Source organism: Convolutriloba macropyga, chromosome 7 (genome assembly GCF_964194025.1).
Source record: "Convolutriloba macropyga chromosome 7, txConMacr16.3, whole genome shotgun sequence".
NCBI lineage: Eukaryota > Metazoa > Xenacoelomorpha > Acoela > Convolutidae > Convolutriloba > Convolutriloba macropyga.
The window spans coordinates 25,417,597-25,441,730 of record NC_134474.1 but is presented as its reverse complement, the minus strand read 5'-3'; the positions used below and the strand labels follow the sequence as shown (position 1 = coordinate 25,441,730).

Genomic DNA, 24,134 nt, shown 5'->3' with positions numbered 1-24,134 from the left:
GGCATATACAAACAACCAAGCTTTTCATTTGCGTTTTTTTCACGATACCCCACCTTTACAGAGGCACGAAGGAAAATAGCATTAGTTTAGAATTTCAAATTACATCAGCCTTAATAGTCTTTTCGGACAAAAATTTTCATGTCAAAGTACAGACATCTTCAGAGACGTTTAAACAAATGAAGTTCCAAGTATATCCCATTAGGGACTTAAAAACAAAAAAGAAACGTTCCTTTCGTCTTTTAATAAAGATAAAGAGCAGGACAGCTAAACCGCTGGCGCATAATGATCAGTTGCGAACATTTCGAAGTCGTCAAGGTGTGAAATATGTTAAAGTAAAGCTCTAAGAGTACTGAAAAACGACCTAAATTTGATCAAAATGGTCAGAAAAAGTGGTTGAGCAAAAACTCGCAAAACGAAGACCAAAAGTTGCCAAATAATCTCAATGCACTTTGTTTGAGAGCAAACAATAACAAAAATTGCTAAACGTTTTAACTCTACTAATGACTTCATCATATTGTTATTTAACAGTTCTATGCAAAAATTTGATTAAGTTTTCAAAGATAATTGTTGTTTTTTAGGTTGATGCATGTAAAATAGACAATTATAAAGAAATTCATGGATTTTGACAAATGTCGCAAACTTTTGAATAAAAACTGCAAAACATTGTCAACTAAAAAGTTGTGTGTTTTTCCTGAAACTTGTATAAGTGAACAAATCAAGAGGTAACTTAAATAAATAAAAAAGAATGGCGATTTGTACATCAGTTCAAAACTCTTTTTAAATTGGTTACGATAAATTTGCGTTTTTTGGTTATCAATTATGAAAGAAAAAACTCATTCAAAGTATTAATAGTTTCTCCTTGTATGTACTTGTTTTTTTTAAAAAAATCATAATACTTAAATTTGGTTACAAACCGTTCAAATATTTTGTTGTTGCTACCTGAAATTTGTTCTCAAATTTTTCATTCACTATGGAAAGATTTTGCTTATCATACTTTTTCAAGAGATTTGAATGTTTTCTAAACGTCAAAAAGTGCTAAAGTTTGGTCCGCAGTTTCTATTATCTCAATAACGATGGTGAGGCTAGCCTTTCAATAAGAAGATAAAGATTTTGATAATAATACCAGCTGCAATTAATTGTGAATTTTCGGATCTATTCTGCTTTGCCCCCCTCCCCCAGTGTTTTTATGACCCCAGTTACAGTTTATATGTTGTTATATAGCACCTCACTATTTAAAAAGTAGCACGTGGGCGCGTAAAAGATATAAGCCCACTAAGCTGGAGGGGGCAAAACAGAATAGATCCGAACTTTGATTGCTTAACGCACTAAATGGACGGCCGGGTTTTTCAATTTAACCTTATTTTTGAATTCATTTCTCGATTCCGGATTTCTCGCTTTGAACATATTCAATACATTTAATAAACTTGTTGATTGAAATGTATAATCCAAAAAATTCAACAAGGGAACAATATAAGTGAGATTTTAAGCTTTTAGACAGCAAATTTTGTAAATAAAGAAAGTCACCAGGGCATTAGGCCAACTAAAAACAAATGAGAGGTGACAAAATGATTATATTACAGTTTAAGCAGAAAGAAAAACGTGTTCCTTGAAATTCTATGTATTGGAATCTATAAAGCATTTGCAAAAACAGCATACAAAACAGGACACAAAATTGGAAACTAAGACGGAAAACAAAATTGCCGACCGTGAACAAAAGGTCCGTCAAAAACTGAAACCTTGTTTCTAGGTCCTGAACTTATTTTTCTACAAGCCATAACAAAAAATGTCTAGAAGAGGAGTTTCGAAATTTATTTAGAATAAAAGAAATCAAAACACTCGGTGAATAAATAAACTCGGAAGACATTTGTCTTGGAAACCATATATAAAGTTACCATTTGCGCGCAATCATTAATCAGCAGAACGCAATTCTGTTGAAAAACTGTTTATGTCGTTATCTCAAAGTTAGTGTGAAAAATGTGCACTAAATTTTAGATTTTTTTTGGGCTGGTTAAAATTACTTTTCCAAATTACCTCAAAAACTATCTAAACACTTAAACAGCTCTTCGATAAATAATGATAGACAAACATGTGGAAACCATTATAACCCCATGTGGCCCCCATTATAACAATGAAATTGAACTCCAGATCACAATGTTTTCGAAGCGATTCACTAATAATATGAGAAGATACAAACATAATTTTGATGAAAAAAATTTGTGCCAAAAATTTTTGGTCATTTATATCATGGCCTTTCAATGGTTTTGTAAAATGCATCGCAAAAATTGACCTTTTGCAAACCAAAAGTTTTTGGTTTTACTGAGATTTGTTTTATTAGAATATTATTTTCATAATCTTTATCTTTACTCAAACTTTTGTCTTTTTCTAGAAAACGATTAAACTATAATTGAAATGAAAAAAGTAACACAAGAACAAAATTCTCCGCTAAAATTGTTATGCAATAAACAGCTAACGAATTTACGCTGTGCAATATACGCAAAATAGTTTCTCTCAATTTTCAGCAAAGTCGCCCCATAGAGTAGCTTGCAGATTTTTACCAAAGAACAAATGCTTGAAGGCATCTCCCTTCTCAATTGTATACATTTACTCTTCATGCCACTATTGTTTGAAGATCCACTCTGAATCTTAATCAGCATTCAGATGATGAAAACAACGAAAATATGCATGAGAATAAAATCAAATCAATAATATTGACCTAAATAAATTCGGAAACGTTAATCCCGCTACGTCCTAAGCAAAAAACTTGAGACAAGTTTAATTAAAAATGTTATTTTATTTAACAAATGTATGAAATTAAAGGTATTAAAAAAACTGCAGCTACATGTAAAAGAAATGCAAAAAGTGCAAAAATTTCAAAATTAGTCGCAGGTTTCTCAAAAATTACCACCTAAAAATGATATGCACCAGAAAAACTGAAATCATCAAAATGATCAGGCTCCAACCTATCAGAATACGAAAATATACGGGGAGAACAATCCACAGAAAAATTTAAAAACCAATGTAGGACTTCAACTTGTTCAAATATAATGCAGAAAAATCATTTTTTTACAAAAACAATCAAAACAGCTCGAATAATTGTTATGACGAATAGTGACACCAATTTGGCACAAAGAAATGAGCTGAAGGGAAGAAAAACTGTTTTCAGAAGGTGGCGCGTACCCAAAAATATTTGACCATTGAGTGCAAATTTCTATACTTAACTTTCTCGCTTGTCTTCAAAAAATTTGCTGTTCAAAATTATTTCCACTCATTAACTAAATTAAACCTTTAAAATCGAATTCTAGGTGGTGAATTGCCTGCTCTCAGCACTTACAGTGCCAAACTGATATCATGTTGTTCTGAATTTTATTAGCATCAACTGTGAACGAATAAAAATTCAACTCTTCTAAATTGTAAAACAAAGTGAGGAGCACTTGCGGAGAAACCACAGATAAAATTTTGTCAGTTTTCCCGCAGGAAACGCTAAATTGAGTCACAAGTGAAGTGTGTTCAACTTGATGTTTTCACTGTAATAAAACCTGTATTTGTTGCCAGTATTTGCATTGTGAATTCAACAGTTTTTTTGTTCGACACATTTTGTTTAACTCAGTTCACGTTTCGCATCAATTTGCTCAACAAAAAACTGACAAAACCCTGTCTGAACTTTTTTCCAGAATTAGTTCTGAGATTTAACTACAAATTAAAGCCTTCAAGTTTTATCTTATTAGAGTTGAATCATATGAAATTCTGATCAAACGGAAATTGGGTCGTTACTGAAAATATTCCTCAAAAATAGGCAAGTTATTTTGCAAAATTTCAATTTGAGCGATTACTTTTTTAATAATCTACTTGTCCGACCTAAACATTGCTTTTGTTACGTGCAAAATTTTCTGTTTCAAATGGTGACGTCTTAAAAAATTGAGGTACCAAAATGTAGAAATTTCACCGAATGTGATTGGTTGAGAAATTTAAAACACTGTACTTTTATGCGGTCAATTAGCCTAAATTGGACATAGCCTAATGCTAGATTATAGTTTGTACCGCATCTGGCAATGCCTCGCGGGCCATGGTCATGCCTCAGCGGCCCCTGGGACTTTTTATGAATCTATCACAACCGAGCATGAGACCAGTTTCTCCCCAAAAAAGTATAATTTTTCTGTTTCGACTTATCGTGATTTCTAAGCACTTTTACATTAAAACGCATATCCTATTTTGATACATGCAGAATTTGTTGAGCAATCAGCCAATCAGAAAACTATATTTCTATTTCTTCAATTGTGATTGCCCAGCAGTAAAATTTCTATATTTTGGTACGTCTGCCATTTTCACTGGAGCCGTTTCAAATATAATCCTGTCAACTTATCGATGAAAAGCAGTGCCAGGAAAACTGGCCGACAGGGCGTTTAGCCGACAAGGATAAAATGGAAAGTTTAGCCGACAGTTTTATCATAATTGGTCAAGAAAGTCTTATTGGTTTATAAATCAGTAGTTCGGCGGACCATTATCTTTGGTGTCCTGTCTGGTGGCGATCCACTTGACTTCTCCGTGACCGCAACCCCCCTGACGGTGGGAGGGGGGGGGGGAGGGGAGGTTGCAACCACAGATAGACCTTCGTTACGCTAGTTGACGGTATATTTATCCGCTATCCGCTTACGAAATAGTGATTTAAATTGGCCAATCACAGCTTCAGAATTAGTTTTATCGCTCATTTTACTTAAATTGTCGGCTAAATTTCTCACATTTTTTGGTTGTCGGCTAAACGCCCTGTCGGTCAATACGGCGGCCACCATGAAAAGCAGATCAAATGCTTATTCTGCACGGATAATTCTCTTCGTAAAAAGGGCAGTACCCCGATACAATTCAACTGCTTCTAGTTGAACCAAAAAGAAGCACCTGTTTGTTGCTCCAGTAGATGAAGGCTGATTTAAGAAAAGAATAAAAGAGAAAAAAGTTCGTTCGCATTTAGAAAAGTAGAACAAAAGATTTTCTCTATATCTTCAATTTTCCTTCGGGGATTTTATATACAAAAACACAATTGTTTGAAGTTATGTTCCAGATTCTTTGATTAATATTAAAAGATTCCAGATTTCTGTAAATTGAAATAATGCAGACAAAAAGTTGTTTCCTATTAAAGTTGATAAGAGCAGTTTAGGCAACATTGTGGGGGATTTTGAAGATCGTCATTTTGAAACTGTCAACAAAATTCTATCAACTTATTGTTGCACAGTGACATATCACATCTAACTTCAACCATCGCTCGGCTATAGTTCATCAATCGCCTAAACAAAAGATTGAGTCAAAAATGGATTTAACTTCATTCTAGACACTTCCAATTGATATGATTTAAAGTTACTTATGCTTTGAGAAACAGTTTTTAGAACTCTTTCGGACAAACGCAGCGTCGTATTGTCACATTGCACTTGCACGTGAGATCGCTGGGCCACATAGTTCCACAACACTGCTTGTCACTTAAACAGAAGGCGAAGAATTGTCCACAAGTTGTGAAAAAGTAGCCATAAGTCATTTCCAGAATCACTAACAACAGAATGACCTTCACCAAATAATTAGAGAGCTTAAGATGGTCTTGATCGTACATTTTGACTTCTGAACCTTACAGATGTGAGCTATGAACAAAAATCAAGGAAGTGATGTCATTCAGTTTAGAAGACGTTATTTAGAATGAAAAAACAAGGTCTAAATCCAGCTAGATGGATTGCAGATATCTCCATTTGTTTGATGGTCGTATTTTTTTAGTAAACATGCAGGATGCGTTGGTTATTGTACATTGTTTTTCAGTCGACTTTACATTCTCAAACTTCCGAGATACCAGCCTTTCTGAAAAGATAAATCTTTGTTGACTAATTTTGCTATAGATTGCTCTCATCGGGCCAAAAGCTTTTAAATTGTTTGCCAGAAAAGCAAGCTTTAACTTTCCTTCAGCAACAACATTGTTAAACTTGAACTATATTTCCGCCAATTTTTAGCACACCACACAGAGCGGATTCATTCTACACATGCTCTATGTAGAATAAAGACAAGAAGCTTTAATGATCAGAGGAGAGCAAAAAATGGTTCTATTTGTTCTCTGGATTCAAGTTATAGGAAGAGCTTAATAGTAAGGAACTCTTCCGGACCATCTATTGAAAGACTTTCATTTTCTATAGAGAAGATTTCAGGAAAAATAAAGATAAAAAATCAAAGTCAATTTTCTGTAGACTTCATTTGGAAATTTTTTTTCAATGCAAAATGCTACGCAAAATCTGTTTCCATTTGAATATACTGTTGATTGTGATTCTTATTTACCATGTGTTTATTATTGTAAAATCGATTGTCGTGAACAAAGAGCGAAGTAAAAAAAAACAAGTAAAATTGTTACAATTTTATTTCAGCATCTCAACTTCGCTTTCAGTAAACTGCTTCAGATAGTTTGCAAAATAATTGCAGAGTATTTCAAGCACAAAAAGAATAGAATGATTGAAAATTAAAATTTTAAGAAGTGTTTTTCTCTTTGAATACCCAAAAAATGAAACAGTTTTTCCAAACTTTCATTAGAATTCAGTTACGCTACTTTCTTAGCCCTTCGAAATATTCTAAGTTTAAAAACTTTCACCGAGACGTTTCGAGGCACAATAGTGTGGGAAGAACTATATGCTGAACTGGGATTTTTATTCAGTCAATTTTGGTGTATCAATGTACTCATCGTAGAGTGTTGTTAGTTGTATACCTTTCAGCGCAGAAAAAAATATATAATATTTTTTACTTTTGTTTTCGCCGGAAACTATAGAAATTAAAAATTTTGTGAATATTCCGATGATATCCGTTGTTGTTAATCACAACTTTTGTAAAATTTGCTCAATTTTTGTCAAATTTGCTAAACTAAATCTGTCAAAAATACTGTTATTGATTTGCATGTAAAAGTAGAGGAGGACTGCTGAACCGTTTGATTGTTCATTTCTATATGAAATTTTTTCCAAAGTTTCAATTTTTAGTTTTTTTCAAGAAAAAGAGAAATTTGTTTCTCTTCGCTTAAATTAACCGGAGGCAGAGACGCAAAATCAGCTGACCCAGTTTTGAGTAACATCAAAAAAGAGATAGTTTTTCTTCCTTTTCATATGAGAGTGTTTTAGAATTAAAGTTTTGTTGCGTTTTGTTTTGCGTTAGACGATCGATATCTAAAACTTCCTAATTTATTTTTTTAAATATATTGAAATCTTTGTTGTCAATTTGTCTATATATGTACATAGAAACAATTATTTGTTTGTAATGAAACGGCAGCAATATCACGGGCAGTTTTGGTCTCATCGTTGTTTTTGACAATTAAAAATCTCTCTGATTACATTGAGTTGATGTATTAATTAAAATCTATGTAAGCAATTTTTCTCTATGTTATATACATAACAAAACAACCTCCAATCGATCAATTATTGACAGTTAGTAATTAGTTGGAAGTTAAACCTAATGAAAATGTGTTTACAGAAAAAAACCTGGCTTTCTGTATATTTTCTAGGTTTTTTTTTTCATAGCATTTACCACAATAATGATGGTTCTCATTCGTATTGAAAAAAAACTGTATATGTTCTGTTTTGCCCCCGCCCCAGTGATTTATATGGTGTCTGTGCAAAAAGATAGCACTTGCGCCTGGGGGGCGTAAAACATATAAGCCCACTAAGCTGGAGGGGGGACAGAATAGATCAAAAATGTCAATAGAACGTAATCCTACTAGTATTTTTTTTGTAAAAGGTTCAATTTGTGAGCGGCTTGGATACCGTTTTTGCCTAGATTTTAATTGAAAAATTTATTTTTGCGTCTATTTTTCCTTCTTTCTTATGACCTACAACTTATCCTGGTTATTGACTGGTCTCGATGGTTCTCAGTTTAGGTATAAATTACTTATCTGTCAGTTTCAGTTTTAAGCTAAAGATTTTGCTTCTTTAAAACCAATACTTTGAAAAAAGAGTCTATTTTTCATTTTCGCCCTATTGGTTCTTTTTTGTAGACTTGCCGTCTAGTCTCACTGCGCCAAGTCCCATTTCTTTTTTGGAAATACCAGTTAGTGTCTCTTATGTTACTTTCATTTTTAGCTGAGACTTCACTTGTAGTTTCTTAGATTTCGAATGAGTTTTTCTGAAGAGATAAATACTGTTTGCATAAAGTAGACATTGAATTTTGGACTCAATTAACAAATGTTTTTGGGATCTATTCTGTTTCAGCCCCCAGCTTAATGATTATAAATTTTTTATGACCCCCAGGCGCACGTGCTATTTTTTTACATAGTAACGTGATATATAACAGCATATAATTTGTAACTGGGGGTCATAAAAATACTGGGGGGGGGCGTAACAGAAAAGATCAGGTATTTGTCAAAGAATCTTTTGCGTGTCTTCTCTCCTATTCCTAATAATGGTAGGCCTCATCGGCTCTCAAATGCTTAATTTAATTCCACGTTTCTCTGTTGACCGATCGAGTTGGCTTCCTAAAAACTTATATAAGACTCCATCATTTGTTTTTCAAATTGAATACTGATGATTGCGGCAATTTCGCTTCTATTTGTTCTTGTTTATGTCGATTTTATATCGAGCCCCAGTGGCAACAGTTCGCATCTTCTTTGAAGTGAGATACAGCCTAATTTGTTTAGTTTAGATTTGTGGTACGCAATTTTGACTTTATTAATGTTAGTTTCTTTTAAAAAAAAGTTAGATAATATCTTTGACCGTTTAAAAGTTCTTGTTGTTTGTCTTATCTCGTATTTGTATTATTGGTAGATGTCGTCGGCTCTCATATGCGGCATAAGTGGATTTATTTAGTGATTTCTGTTTAAAACAACCATTTTTTTTACTGATTTGCCAACTATTTTCGAGCAATATACGTATCTTTGATTTTTGTAATCATTTAACTTTTGTAATTTTCAATTTTTCTCAAAACTTTAATCTTAGATAGCAGAGGGTTGCCAAGAAAAATTGGCCGCAAGACACCAACAGATTTTGCTAGTCTGACTGCGTGAAAAAAAAGATAAAAATGAAAATATCGAGTACCTTGGGCCTTTTATGAAGAACTAATAATATGAAGAATTCTGTTATAGTTGCGAGTCCTTATTGTCTCCTGAAAAAAATAGATCTGCAAAAACTGACCAATAGAGCCATGCTTGATCGCTTAATCTTCCTAACCCCAGTTTCATAGAGTTTTGGGACAAAATAATTTAATTTGAGCACACGTACCGAACTTCAAGTGTGAATCAGTACTCGGCAATTGTAAATGCAAGTATCCCATGTAAAATATTTGGCTCGCTTTCTCGCTTGAAATTTGCTTCTTTCAAGCGTATATTGACGGCGCAAAAGCCAGTACTGCCACAGTCACGGTGGCGCAGGAAGAAGAACTAACGTCTAGCGAGAGGTAGATCGTGGGTGCGATCCCCGCATGTAACTTTGTTTTTGCTCTTGACAAAAGTGTGATCATTGTAAAATCAGAATGAACGCAAGTCTGATAAGTCAAAAAAGTGACATGATTCAGTCTATGATTCAGTAAGGATGAGGAATTGCAATTATACTGGCCCAGTACCGAAACGCACTTGGAGTTGGGTACGGGCAAACTCTTCTTTCTATATCCTGACATTTGTGCGACAGCAATTTTCCGTCTCTAAATCATAGGCACATTGTAAGGAAGGTAATTTCATAGGCAGAATATTCATACAATCTCTGTAAAAAACTCCACTTACTTTGTTTTTTCAGCAAAGGTTCTGACTATTTCGCATAACAAAAATAACAACTAAATTGTAATCGGAAAACCTTGCCCTACAGATGTTTTGCTGAAACAGCTCTGTTCTTTTCTCATCTCTTATGACAAAACAACATACCAATAACTCCAAAATTTTGACATCAATGTTACTCGTGGTGTCCTCGAAATTCTTATCTTGAGCGGTGGAGGCTTTTCCACGATGATTTTAAAGAAAAAAACAATCAGTAACTCTACAATGTAACACACCAGTTAAAATGATAAATTGAATATCGCGTAGATTCGGATTGGGTTGGTTGGGGGTTCTCAATTTTCGCATTTCTGCAATTCTTTTCATTTCAACATTCTTTCGTTAGTCTTTAGGACAAATACAGCGTCGCAGTTCTTCTTTACATTTGCACATGAAGTCGCTAGGCCACATAGTTTTACAGCAGTGCTTATCTTTTGTACAGAAGGCAAAGAATTGTCCGCAGGTAGTGAAAAAGAAGCCATAGGCAAATTCTGTAATTAATAGAAACAAAATGATAATCCATATAACATTGATACTTCCAACTTCATTGTTGCACATATTATTTTTTACTACTTTTTGAACTTTTGTAGTGTACTGTTTACAAGATGACGACAGAACAAATTAGCTAGAAAATGGATTGACACTGAGTCAAATTGATATACGGACTGATTTTTCCGTAGTTAGAATCATATGACGAAGAACAATTGCCTCTCATTAGAACTATAGTCTAACACCGCATTTAAATTGCCTTATAGATAATAATGCACATGAAAAAGGCGCTCATCTTATTTTCTTGCCCCGACTTAATTGCCTTATTTTTTCTGTTCGGCTGAATTTAACTCCTCCTCCAAATTTTGCATTTAAGCTTAGAAGCTTTGCAAGAATAAATGGAAATGCAAATTTTGCGATTTTCAGTTATTGGAAAACTTGGCTTTTTGAGTTTCGGTGGGGTTATTGTTTGATCTTTTCCATTAAACTATGCATAAAATCCAGAAATAAGAAAAAAGATGCATCGAATTCAGTTTCCTTTCTGTGTTTTAAAAAAATTCAGTTTCGAAAAATTTCTGTGTTTATAAATCCAGCAGTTCGGATTTTCATTAAATGTAAAACCTAAACTCTACAATGTAATCCGGTGAACTGATTTTGCTCGGGGTGTTATTAGCATCACAGACTCAACTAAAAATTTCAATTCCAATGTCTTGGATGATGCGCCATTTTATTTAGAGCTCTTTTCCTGACATTTTTTGCAGTAAACTTCATCATATTAATTTTTGCATTCAAGTTGAGAAAATTCACATGATTAAGTATTATCTGCGACTGATAAGCCTGCCCACTCCCCCATAACCAGAACAAAAAAAGATTCTGCACATGATTGGTAAGCTGTGTATCTAGGTGCCATATTATTTTAAAAAGACGATTCCATAATGTTTAAAGCTTTCATCTAGACACCTTTTGATCAAATATAAATCGGACGCATGTAATTTGAAGAAGATAAAAGCCTGCAATAATTTTTTGTCCCTTTTGTCCCTCTTGGTTCTATTTTATCAGTTCGTGATATCACTTCGTGTCAACGTGTTACAGAGCGACTTTTGTCTAAATACTCGATGTCTATCAAAAAAGTTAATGCTCTCTTTATGTCTTACTTTCTGCTGGTTGTTTCATTATCACTATAGTAAACCAACTATATCTAAGGCCTGCAACGTTTGCTCCAAACGCTTTTATAACTCAACAGCTCAAAAATATTAACCATTGATTTATTTACACATATGCTATGAAAATATGAAATTATACTTGTCAACTTTCATTTTGACATAATCAAAGATTTCACACCTGGTTTGCGATAGTTTTTTGATTTTGATCATTTGGCTTTAGTATTGGTCGAAGGAAGATTTGAGAGAAAGGAAATCTCTTCGTTAGTTGAATATTTTCATGAGAGTAAGATGCTTTTAGAAATGGGGCCCCAGCTGATTAACCAACACGCCAACCACAAATGATACAGTTCTAATCATTTTCTCATTATTTATCTTCCGGACTAATTTTTCAGGTGTTTCTAGCACCAAATGACTCAACCCGGACTGAACGCCAAGTCAATGTCAGTACTGTGCGCGTCCAATTGCAAGCTTAATATCAGTACTGTATCAGAGCAATGATCATGTCACTTTTTACACTTGTCAGTCTAAATGCAAGTCTTGCCCAAGACGTGCAAGTCTAAAATAGTCTTGGCCATGATTTGGCAAGTCAAAAAAACGTCAAAAACAACCAAAGAAAAATTCAACAATAGCCGAAAAAACGTCAGTACTGATATGTGCGTGTAAACTTGCATTTAGACGTGGCCAGTACTGATTTTGACATGAAATTGAGTCCAGAAAATTAATTCAACCAAAAAGGACCAGGTTCATTAGCATTATGAAGGACAGAAAATTACTCTGGAATTTATATGTATAAATATTACTAGAAAGTAGGAAATTCATATGTCATTTTTCTTCAACAGTATTTGAACTTTTTTTCCGAGGAGTGACGGGGACTCAAATTTTTGTGATTGTTAGCATAACTTCCGTTGTTTTGTTCACATCTTTCGTAATTTTCGCTAAAATTTTGATCAATAATTGCTAATTTATGATAAATTTTTACGATAATTTTTTTTGTTACTAAAAATCTGATTGATTTTACGTTTCAAGATAGAATAGAGTAAGTGAATTGTTTGAAACCACTGTTTTTGGCAAAATTGCCAGGTAAATTTGAGAAAATTCAGCCTGCCTACATTTTTTCCTTAAAAAATTGCATCAAATATACATTTTTTGCAGTTCGACCGGCGGTACTGACCTAAGAACTGCTAACAAAAATTTTGTGTCGCAGATATGGGCTAGTTCTACCTCCGTTTTCTATAAGAAAGTTTTCCGAAAGAGCATTTTTGCCGTCTTTCATTAATTTTAGCCGATATTTATGAAAATTGCGTAGCTTTTTTTTTATATAATTAGATTTTGACTTGCCAAAAAGCTAACACGGAATATATTAAAACAATTGCGTTTTCTAACAGCTGCGCTGCAATAGTAAGGCCAGTTTTGACCTCATCGTTGATTTCTCCAACGAAAAAGGATTCGGGTTGTTTTTTGGGTCTATACTTTGAACCAATTTTGCAATTATTTTCACCCCATATACTCGCAAATTTCTTCAAAAAAGATTTTATTATTAAGAGGTGCTTATGTGTTTCAAATTGCTCCAACGAAAAATTGTTGTGTTCTTTGAGTAAAACTCATGGTTTTGCTTGGCTCCGACAAATTGTCTTCACAATTTTTTAAAGAATTCTTGAGGTTTGCCAGCAATTGATGTTCTTTTCGGAGTCTTATAACCAAGACTAAGTTTTTAAATTTCTTGTTTGGTATGTATGCAGCCGCCGTTAAAGAAACCATCTTATGCTTTCAGACTACACATTTTGCATTTTTTGTTTTATAACTCAGTCTATAAGTATCCGAATTTCATTAAAAACATTTTATATATTGACTTTTTGGTATTAATTAGCAATTTTGCTGACATTTAACATTTATAACTTTTCTAATGAAGGAGATGCAAAAAACAGCAAGACCTGTTTGATAAAGTTGTTAATTTTTATAGTTCAAAAGTTATTCGGGTGGTAAAGCTAGGTTTGTATATTTTTTGAATTGTTTTTGTTTTTTTGCTTTTAAATGTTCGCTGCAGACCAGAATGATACCAAATCAAACCTCAATCAATGACAAATTACATTCGTGTGCCAATAATCATGCTTAAGAATCTCTGCGAAAGGCATATGGTTTTTGGCTCCAACACAGTTTGCAAAAAAATGGTCTTGTAAGTTTGTATTCTCTCCGTATTCAGTGTTGAGGTGTAGCCTTTTGATTTAGTCACACTAATGACAGAGACAATTGGCTTCGAAAGCGGTTAGCAGTTACATGTAAAACTGTTTACGGTTTTTATTTGAAAAGTTACTGTTGTAAAGCCATTGAATGACTTCAGTTGTTAATAAACTGTTTTCAGGACTTTGAATTTAATTGTTTCCAGAAAATGCAAGCATATTTACTAATTTTGCCCCTTTTTGCGTTCTGTCAATTTGATTATTAATCTCAATAAAACAGGCCCTAATCTATTCTGTTGAAATGCGAGTTATTTCGTTTATTTTACGTGTTATCTGATGCTTTTTTGACTTTTTCCTTAAGTTTTTTTCAAAACAAAGATTAGACTTGACTTTTGGTTGCTTGTTGTTTTTAAATAATTATGTTGTTTGTTTTGTCTCTTACACCCTTTAATGGCATTTGTCATTCACCCTCTAAATAAATTTTGTTTCATTTGTATAGCGGTTAGAGCTACAGCGATTTTTTAAATGGATTAACCAAAGTTTTCTATCTCTTCCTCGTTTGGTGGGCAATTAAGTCAAAAACATGGTTGAGCTGGCTCGGAACATTATGTGTGAGAGCACATTGCTGAGCCTCCTTGTCTCTTTCTATTATTTGGTTTTATTTAGCAAAAGATAACAAAACTGGACAGAAAAACCTGGTTTGATAGCCAACAATTGTTGACTTGGAATATTAAGTTACAACATCATTAAGAACTGTCCTTGATAGCTGTGAGATTACCAATATTGCTGATGTTCAAACCGATGTTTGTAAAAGCTTTGATTTTCAAAAAGATTTGAAATTTCAAAACGCGTTTGTACATTTTCGTTGGTGACGGAAAAAAATTGATGGCACTGATTATTATTTCAATTGTATTTACTACAGATTAGCTGAAATTGAAATATTACAAATTGAAAGCAATTTAAATTTTATCTTATAAAACTGAGAAAGAATTATCGAACCTTGCGCATTTTTAAGATAACTCGTTTTTTGAGCTTGCTTCTAACTGATTTGGAAGGCTTTGGCTTGACGCAAAAAGTACTTCATTTTTCTGTTGTTATCTGTTGTCGCGACTCTCGATTAGGCTAAATTAGATTCCTTTCTCGCTTTCATTCCAATTTAACTTAAAATTGAAAAAAAATCGTTGGTCTTTTCTAAATTATGAATTTTTCAACTCCATCAGCAACCACGGAAGATGAGTCGGATTTGTCGTGGAGCGACGTATTTCCCTGCCCGGGTCGAGGTTTGGCGGTGAGTTTTCATAAGAAATGCGGTGAAAAAATCGCGTGTTTCATCGCGTGTTTCTTACATTTTTTGCGGTGAATGCGGAAAATTGCGGCGAATTATTTATTTTTACCCCTTTCTGAGTGTTCTCACAAAAAAGTCGTCCTAACAGGGGTTTGAAACTTTAACCTCCTGCATAACGTCAACGGTTTGTGCCACTGCGCCAACTGTCACTTAATTCTTGGATATTTCTTATGAATTTAAAAAAAATTGCGTAAACATTGGAAAGCAAATGCGCTGAATTTTTGTAAGAAATGAGGTGAAATACGGTGAATTTTTTATTCGCCGCATTCACCGCTTTCACCGATTTTCTTACATTAATTTGCCACAAAAGTTGATGCGGTAAATTTTTGTAAGAAATGCGGTGAATTTTGCGGTGAATTTATGTAAGAAATGCGGTGAAATGCGGTGAAATGCGGTGAGTTTGGTTGCTACTGGCATCTTTTGAATTATTTGTGCTTCATAAAAGCGGGTTTCGAATCAAAATTTTACCCATGAGAACGGAACAACTTTTCAAAGTCAAAAGGAAACTAAATATAAGGCTAAAGTTTTTTAAAGAATGCATTTTTTCCTTTATCAAACTAAAACCATCATTGTGACCAAGTTTAACATGGTAGTTAGGCTAAGAGTACAGGCCTGTCTGGACCTCAACCCCGAGGTTCATTAGTGCACCAAAAGTTTAACTTGGTACTCTTGGTACTTTTGATTGCAATAATCTTAACTTCTCACAACACTCTTGCCGGAAGAAGACTTATTAACGTTAATCATTTTTGTAAAGTGGTATTTTGCGACAATGATGGGGTAAAATTTGTTACTTTATGAACAATGAACAGTAAATATGCCTGCAGCTAACACTGCGCATCTGATGAGACACTGCTGTTTGGGATTCTGTCACCATTTTCGCAAATGGATTCCTACGCATGGGATTTCGATACGAAAAGGTCGGCCTCCTTAACATCAATGCAAGTATTTCAACGGCTATAGTATTCCAACAATTTATCATGGTAATGGGCGCAAAGAGAATTATTTATTACCAAAACGCATTGTTATGTATCGTAACATCCTTCAGAGCTGTACATACTTGTGTTTGATAAATAAATTTTCTATCATAAACTGTTCTAATTTGCTTTCTTAAAACGCGAAAGAGTTTTAGTTGATAATTTTTTGTGCAAGTTTTGTCTTGTCGAGCATTCATTTTCAAATAAAAGGAAAACAAAAACTCAGTGCAGTGCTGAAGAAAAAAATCAATCAGTATGTGACGACAAATGTGATGCATCTTTGATGCCATTCATGGAATATTGCTATTTTTATGTTTGTCATTTTTAAATTCTGTTAATTGGACATCCCGGACCTTGGTCGCAGTGCGTTTCAGCGCTGTACTATCGACTTTCAATAGTAACCATTACTGAACCAGACAAATAAAAGAATAAATACTTTTGCCAGTCTGCCCAGATTCGATTAAGGAACATCCAAGTCTGTCCCTCTTCTTCGCAGCCTCATTTACATTATTGGTGAACATTGCACAGAATGTTTCACATTTCTCTCATTGCCAGACTGTACATACAAAGAACTGACAGACTGAACATAGCAAATTTTGAAAACTCGACCACATGCATCAGTACTTTAAAATGGCAATACAATCAAAAGCTATTCTAGCTCCAACTATACCATATATTTGTACATTTACATCTTCGGGGTGAAATCGGAAACGGAGGTCGGAGGTGGAGGTCGGAGGCGGAGGTAGGAGGAGGCGGAGGTAGATGGAGGCGGTGGTAGAAGGAGGCGGAGTTAGATAAAGGTGGTGGTAGAAGTAGGCGGAGGTAGAAGTAGGCGGAGGTAGAAGGAGGCGGAGGTAGAAGGAGGCGGAATTAGAAGGAGGCGGAGGTAGAAGGAAGCGGAGATCGAAGGAGGCAGAGGAAGAGGGAGGCGGAGGTAGAAGAAGGATGGAGGTCGATGTGCGAGTCGATGTGCGAGAATTATTTGTGGTGTAGTAGTAGAAGTAGTAGTAGTAAATTTTCGGGTTTGCCCGTGGGGTTCCAATACAGTATTTATCAGCCTGTTTAAGTTTATATTTCTTCAGTTTCTGAATAGTAGACTCAATGGTCTTTCTGTGTTGTGTTTTTCAGATTTGATTGAAAGTTGTTTTGCCCACGTTGTTCCTGAGTGATTGAGTGAATTGTTGCTGCGATTTGTTAGATTATTGAAAATGGAAGATGTTAAAGTCCTATTTGAATTTCATGAGTCGATCACCACTTGTGATGATGAGTCGCTGTTACTCCTTATTGTGCACCATGAAACTAATTAATGCCACGATTACGTTTAATTGAGAAAAGTTATAACACTAGAGGGGTGAATGGTTTCTTACTGAGAGATTGCTTTCTATGATACTGTCGATGTTATTTTCTTTTATTTCCATAATATCTTTTCTTTGATGTTATCCCCATAAAACAATAGCTCACACGTTTTAAAGGTTTTTCATCTGGTTCTGTTATGTCGTACTAAAGTTTTGTGCGGCGCTTTTCTATCTTTTTCAGATGTATCCCTTTGCTTGCAAGCTAACTAGACTTAATTTGAGCCATCTTGTTCAACTGCCAAACAGCCGACTGGGCCTACTGTCCTCCAACTGAAGGTCGGCGGAGTTCGTTGGCGGAGGAGGTCGGCTAACAACACGTTCAAGTGGCTAATTCAATTTGAGAAATCACCTGAAGGGGAAAGAGCGAAGCATCGAGTTCAAAGAGCGCACATTACCAAATTCATTCAAACTAAAACTTTCAAACTCTGTGAATCTGTTCATTTCCATTGTGTTTCTGTTCATTTTAATAAATTACATGTTTTTGGGAATTCATTTCTTAATTCATTTGTCAATTCAAAACCGCCTTTTCATGAGGTCATTTCCAAAGAAGTAGCGAGTAGCGCGTATAAATAGCATTGAGTATAGCGCGTATAAATAGCATTGAGTAGCGTTAATGAATAGCTTTGAGTAGTTGATTTACTTGTATCTGTCGATGCCTGCCTGAGTCATAATATACAGAAAGAATGATGCACACGCTGCATAATATACAGATTAGGAACGCGAGTAAAACATCCTGCGCATATAATTACCCGCTTAAAAGGCATAATGCACAGATAATTACCCGCTTAAAAGACATAATGCGCAGATAATTGGCCGTAAAATAATCATGCTGGGCATATGAATAACCGAGAAAAGATTTTTTTGTCCTGCAATTTATAATGAAAATTCTAATATATGCCATGAACAGTCAACTTGGAAGAAGAAAAAACATGATGGAGTTTAAAAGATTCAGTAGTGATTTAAACTTGAAAGTAGGTCCGGGATGCTTCTTACTTTTGAATGAACTAAAATTACTTTTAAAATGCAAGACTATTTATAAAAACCCTTTAATCGAACCCTTTCTCCCTCGAAGCACCTTTATTTCATCACACAATCTCCCGTCCCCCTACCGATCAATTGAGATGTAGTGTCAGGATAAGACTTTTCAGGTCGTATCGTGCAAGATTGTGATGTATTATTGCAGTACAAGTGCAACAGTATCCACTTATTTAATTGCAGCTATGGCCATGGACAGAGTACTTGCAATCAAGACACCAATATGGCATTGCAATAATTCCTCTAAGGATCGTCATCTCACTGCCTTCTCTGTTTATTTTTACGTTAACTCTACTCCATTCCAAAATGTCAAATATTTTTTTCTGAAATACTGAAAACCAGTTCATAATGAAAATCAATTTTTGTAAACTCAATTTAAAGATTTATACTAATCGTATAGAAAAATTATAACGAATTTGATTTTTTTACGTTTCATGCTTTGTTGCGGATGCAACTTCAAGAAGGCTAAATATGGAAGTTAAGATGATTTGCCGCAAAAAACTTGACTTTATGTCCCACATTGCTAACTGTCAGTTACCAAAAAAACATGGAAACAAAAAATCTGAATTTGACTTTTTCAATGCTAGAAATATGTTTTCACTACATATTAATGGTAGCTAACCGACATTCAACCTTCTGATGTTACAATTACAGACGCTAACGATTACTTGGTTGTGACAAGAGCAGACAACGATCTCCTGCATGGATTTTTTACTGGAATCAGATGTCACCAAGAACAATTTTTTTTGGAAGTTGGGTTTCAGACGTCACCCCTACAAGAGGTTCTAGTTTTTTTACTGGTTTCAGACGTCACCAGCAGAAGTCCGCCCGAGGTCTCAGACGCCACCTCTGATGTCCTGTTCCCCGGTTAGATCGAGCCAAAAATCTCTAATTTTTTCGACAAAAAGCCACCAAAAAATTGAAATTTGTCCCCCAAAAACCTGTTTTCTGCTACTATAACACCTCGATTGATAAACTTTGACAAGTTTTATTTTTCTAATAGCAAGTAAAAGCAATTTAACTACTTTGAATGAAAAATTTGGTGAGAAAAATGCCAAAAGTCAGAAAAACGGTCGCAAAATCAGAAAAATCAAAATATCCTTTTTGATTTTCTGATTGCATATTCTAAGGAAATACCGAAAAAGCCTTCAAAGTATTTTTTTGAGCTAGTTTTCAAATAGCGAGAAGGCCATTCTAGTCGATATGTCATACTGGAGTCTTAGAAACAAGAAATGTTAGGAAATTTCTTCTGAAATCAGAAAAAATCAAAAAACCCATTTTGATTTTCTGGCCCCATATCTTATTGATTCACAAAATAAGCTCTTAAACTATCTTTTTTAATTTGTTTTGCAGTAGCCAGAAAGCTATTTTGGTCGATATAGTATACTAAGTCGTCAAAAACGAGAATTGTCAGAAAATTTTTTCTGAAATCAGAAAAATCAAAAAACCCATTTTGATTTTCTGACCCCATATCTTATTGATTCACAAAATAAACATTTAAACTATCTTTGTGAGTTAGTTGGCAGTAGCCAGAAAGCTATTTTGGTCGATTTAGTATACTGAGTCATCAAAAACGAGAATTGTCAGAAAATTTTTTCTGAAATCAGAAAAATCAAAAAACCCATTTTGATTTTCTGACCCCATATCTTATTGATTCACAAAATAAACCTTTAAACTATCTTTGTGAGTTAGTTTTGCAGTAGCCAGAAAGCTATTTTGGTCGATTTAGTATACTGAGTCATCAAACACGAATAATGTCAGAAAATTTTTTCTGAAATCAAAAAAAAAAATCAAAAAAACCCATTTCAATTTTCTGACCCCCATACCCTATTAATTCACAAAATACGCTCTTCAACTATCTTTTTGAGTTAATTTTGCAGTAGCCAGAAAGTTGTTTAAGTCGATACAGTACACTGTGATCTCAAAAACAAGAAAGATCAGGAATTTTTTAAAATTTTTTCTGAAGCCAGAAAAATAAAAAAAAAACTCCTTTTGATTTCCTGACCTTATATCCTGTCTATTTGCAGCTTGAACTCTTATGCTAGCCCTGTGAGTTAATTTTACACTGGAGAGAAAGCTATTTAGGTCAATACATCGAATTGTGATCTCAATAACGCGAATTGCCAAGAAAACTTTTTTGAAATCAGAAAAAAAAAATTCAGAAAAAAAGGTTATTTTTCTGACTAAACATCGCCTTGAAAGCAAACCAAGTTGTCAAACTAGCCCTTTGACTTACCGTGCAATTGCCGAAAATTGATTTTTAGTAGATATATGAGTCGGCCTCAGAAAAAAAAGAGAAGTTAAAAAGGCCTTTCGAAAAAAGAAAAGAAAAACGGTTTCGATTTTTTCGGACTGCACAAAAAAAACCTAAATTGTGAATCAAACAGTCTAACTCATTTTTTGAGTAAGATTTTGAAATTGTCTCAAAATTTTTCTTTTCGAATATATTATATCCGGAGTCTGGAATCAATAAGAGTTACAGAAAAAAGTTCGAAACAAGTTTCTTTAAAAATAGAAAACACTTATTACAAAATCCCAAGAACACCTCCGATAAAGAAAGCAAAACACATAAAACAACTTCCCAACTAGAACTAAGCTTCGATTTTCTGAAAGATTTGCAAAACGATATATATAAAATATAGCCTTCAGCAGAAAAAAAAAGCAAAAAGTTTTCCCCTGTTAACTTTAAGAACCGTTTAATTTTTTCCTTGTCCGCGGTCTCAAACGTCACCGAGAAGAAGTCCCTATTCCCCTGCTGGTCTTAGTAGTCACCAATAAGAAGAACAAATTTTGCACGGTTCCAGTAGTTACCGAGAAGAAATCGATAATTTTTACTGGTTTCAGAAGTCACCATTGTGAAATGAGAAGCCTTTTCTTTTTGGTATCAGTAGTCACAACATTTAGAAGATTTCAATTATTTCAAGAAGAGCAAAAAATCTCTCAAGAACCTCAAGCAGTTCTACACAGTAAAATATTTAGTGGGTTTTCCTAAATCAACACAGAGACGACTCAACAACCAACGTTTTTTCTTGTAACCCTCGTTGCCTAGTCGCTCCGCAAAAAAAAAAGAAAAGCAACCTCCTTTTGGGCTTCTCGTAAAAGTAAAACAGTAGAACTAATTGGTTTTGGCTTACATTCAGCGAGAAAGCACAAACTAAAGTTCACAGTCATTGTCCGAAGAAAAAGAACAATTTGAAAACAAAAAAGAAAATCTATTCGTAGCAGTTATTTGGTCCTGTGAAAAAAAAGACGATAAACATTCGAACGAGTTTTTTTTCTTTTTTTAGCAAATCAAATCTACTATAGCTAGCACCTCCACAACCTTAGGATTCTTGTTTTTGACTTGGTAAGTCAAAAAAACGTCAAAAACAACCAAAGAAAAATTCAACAATAGCCGAAAAAACGTCAGTACTGATATGTGCGTGTAAACTTGCATTTAGACGTGGCCAGTACTGATTTTGACATGAAATTGAGTCCAGAAAATTAATTCAACCAAAAAGGACCAGGTTCATTAGCATTATGAAGGACAGAAAATTACTCTGGAATTTATATGTATAAATATTACTAGAAAGTAGGAAATTCATATGTCATTTTTCTTCAACAGTATTTGAACTTTTTTTCCGAGGAGTGACGGGGACTCAAATTTTTGTGATTGTTAGCATAACTTCCGTTGTTTTGTTCACATCTTTCGTAATTTTCGCTAAAATTTTGATCAATAATTGCTAATTTATGATAAATTTTTACGATAATTTTTTTTGTTACTAAAAATCTGTTGATTTTACGTTTCAAGATAGAATAGAGTAAGTGAATTGTTTGAAACCACTGTTTTTGGCAAAATTGCCAGGTAAATTTGAGAAAATTCAGCCTGCCTACATTTTTTTCCTTAAAAAATTGCATCAAATATACATTTTTTGCAGTTCGACCGGCGGTACTGACCTAAGAACTGCTAACAAAAATTTTGTGTCGCAGATATGGGCTAGTTCTACCTCCGTTTTCTATAAAAAAGTTTTCCGAAAGAGCATTTTTGCCGTCTTTCCTTAATTTTAGCCGATATTTATGAAAATTGCGTAGCTTTTTTTCTGATATAATTAGATTTTGACTTGCCAAAAAGCTAACACGGAATATATTAAAACACTTGCGTTTTCTAACAGCTGCGCTGCAATAGTAAGGCCAGTTTTGACCTCATCGTTGATTTCTCCAACGAAAAAGGATTCGGGTTGTTTTTTGGGTCTATACTTTGAACCAATTTTGCAATTATTTTCACCCCATATACTCGCAAATTTCTTCAAAAAAGATTTTATTATTAAGAGCTGCTTATGTGTTTCAAATTGCTCCAACGAAAAATTGTTGTGTTCTTTGAGTAAAACTCATGGTTTTGCTTGGCTCCGACAAATTGTCTTCACAATTTTTTAAAGAATTCTTGAGGTTTGCCAGCAATTGATGTTCTTTTCGGAGTCTTATAACCAAGACTAAGTTTTTAAATTTCTTGTTTGGTATGTATGCAGCCGCCGTTAAAGAAAACATCTTATGCTTTCAGACTACACATTTTGCATTTTTTGTTTTATAACTCAGTCTATAAGTATCCGAATTTCATTAAAAACATTTTATATATTGACTTTTTGGTATTAATTAGCAATTTTGCTGACATTTAACATTTATAACTTTTCTAATGAAGGAGATGCAAAAAACAGCAAGACCTGTTTGGTAAAGTTGTTAATTTTTATAGTTCAAAAGTTATTCGGGTGGTAAAGCTAGGTTTGTATATTTTTTGAATTGTTTTTGTTTTTTTGCTTTTAAATGTTCGCTGCAGACCAGAATGATACCAAATCAAACCTCAATCAATGACAAATTACATTCGTGTGCCAATAATCATGCTTAAGAATCTCTGCGAAAGGCATATGGTTTTTGGCTCCAACACAGTTTGCAAAAAAATGGTCTTGTAAGTTTGTATTCTCTCCGTATTCAGTGTTGAGGTGTAGCCTTTTGATTTAGTCACACTAATGACATAGACAATTGGCTTCGAAAGCGGTTAGCAGTTACATGTAAAACTGTTTACGGTTTTTATTTGAAAAGTTACTGTTGTAAAGCCATTGAATGACTTCAGTTGTTAATAAACTGTTTTCAGGACTTTGAATTTAATTGTTTCCAGAAAATGCAAGCATATTTACTAATTTTGCGCCTTTTTGCGTTCTGTCAATTTGATTATTAATCTCAATAAAACAAGCCCTAATCTATTCTGTTGAAATACGAGTTATTTCGTTTATTTTACGTGTTATCTGATGCTAATTTGACTTTTTCCTTAAGTTTTTTTCAAAACAAAGATTAGACTTGACTTTTGGTTGCTTGTTGTTTTTAAATAATTATGTTGTTTGTTTTGTCTCTTACACCCTTTAATGGCATTTGTCATTCACCCTCTAAATAAATTTTGTTTCATTTGTATAGCGGTTAGAGCTATAGCGATTTTTTAAATGGATTAACCAAAGTTTTCTATCTCTTCCTCGTTTGGTGGGCAATTAAGTCAAAAACATGGTTGAGCTGGGTCGGAACATTATGTGTGAGAGCACATTGCTGAGCCTCCTTGTCTCTTTCTATTATTTGGTTTTATTTAGCAAAAGATAACAAAACTGGACAGAAAAACCTGGTTTGATAGCCAACAATTGTTGACTTGGAATATTAAGTTACAACATCATTAAGAACTGTCCTTGATAGCTGTGAGATTACCAATATTGCTGATGTTCAAACCGATGTTTGTAAAAGCTTTGATTTTCAAAAAGATTTGAAATTTCAAAACGCGTTTGTACATTTTCGTTGGTGACGGAAAAAAATTGATGGCACTGATTATTATTTCAATTGTATTTAC

General features: G+C 34.0%; 1 protein-coding gene across 2 annotated transcripts in view; it reads right to left on the bottom strand.

Moving 5' to 3' along the window:
- Positions 1-24,134, bottom strand: part of LOC142342723 (uncharacterized) — a 467,707-nt gene that overhangs the window by 354,616 nt on the left and 88,957 nt on the right. The gene's annotated exons all lie outside the window — the stretch shown is intronic.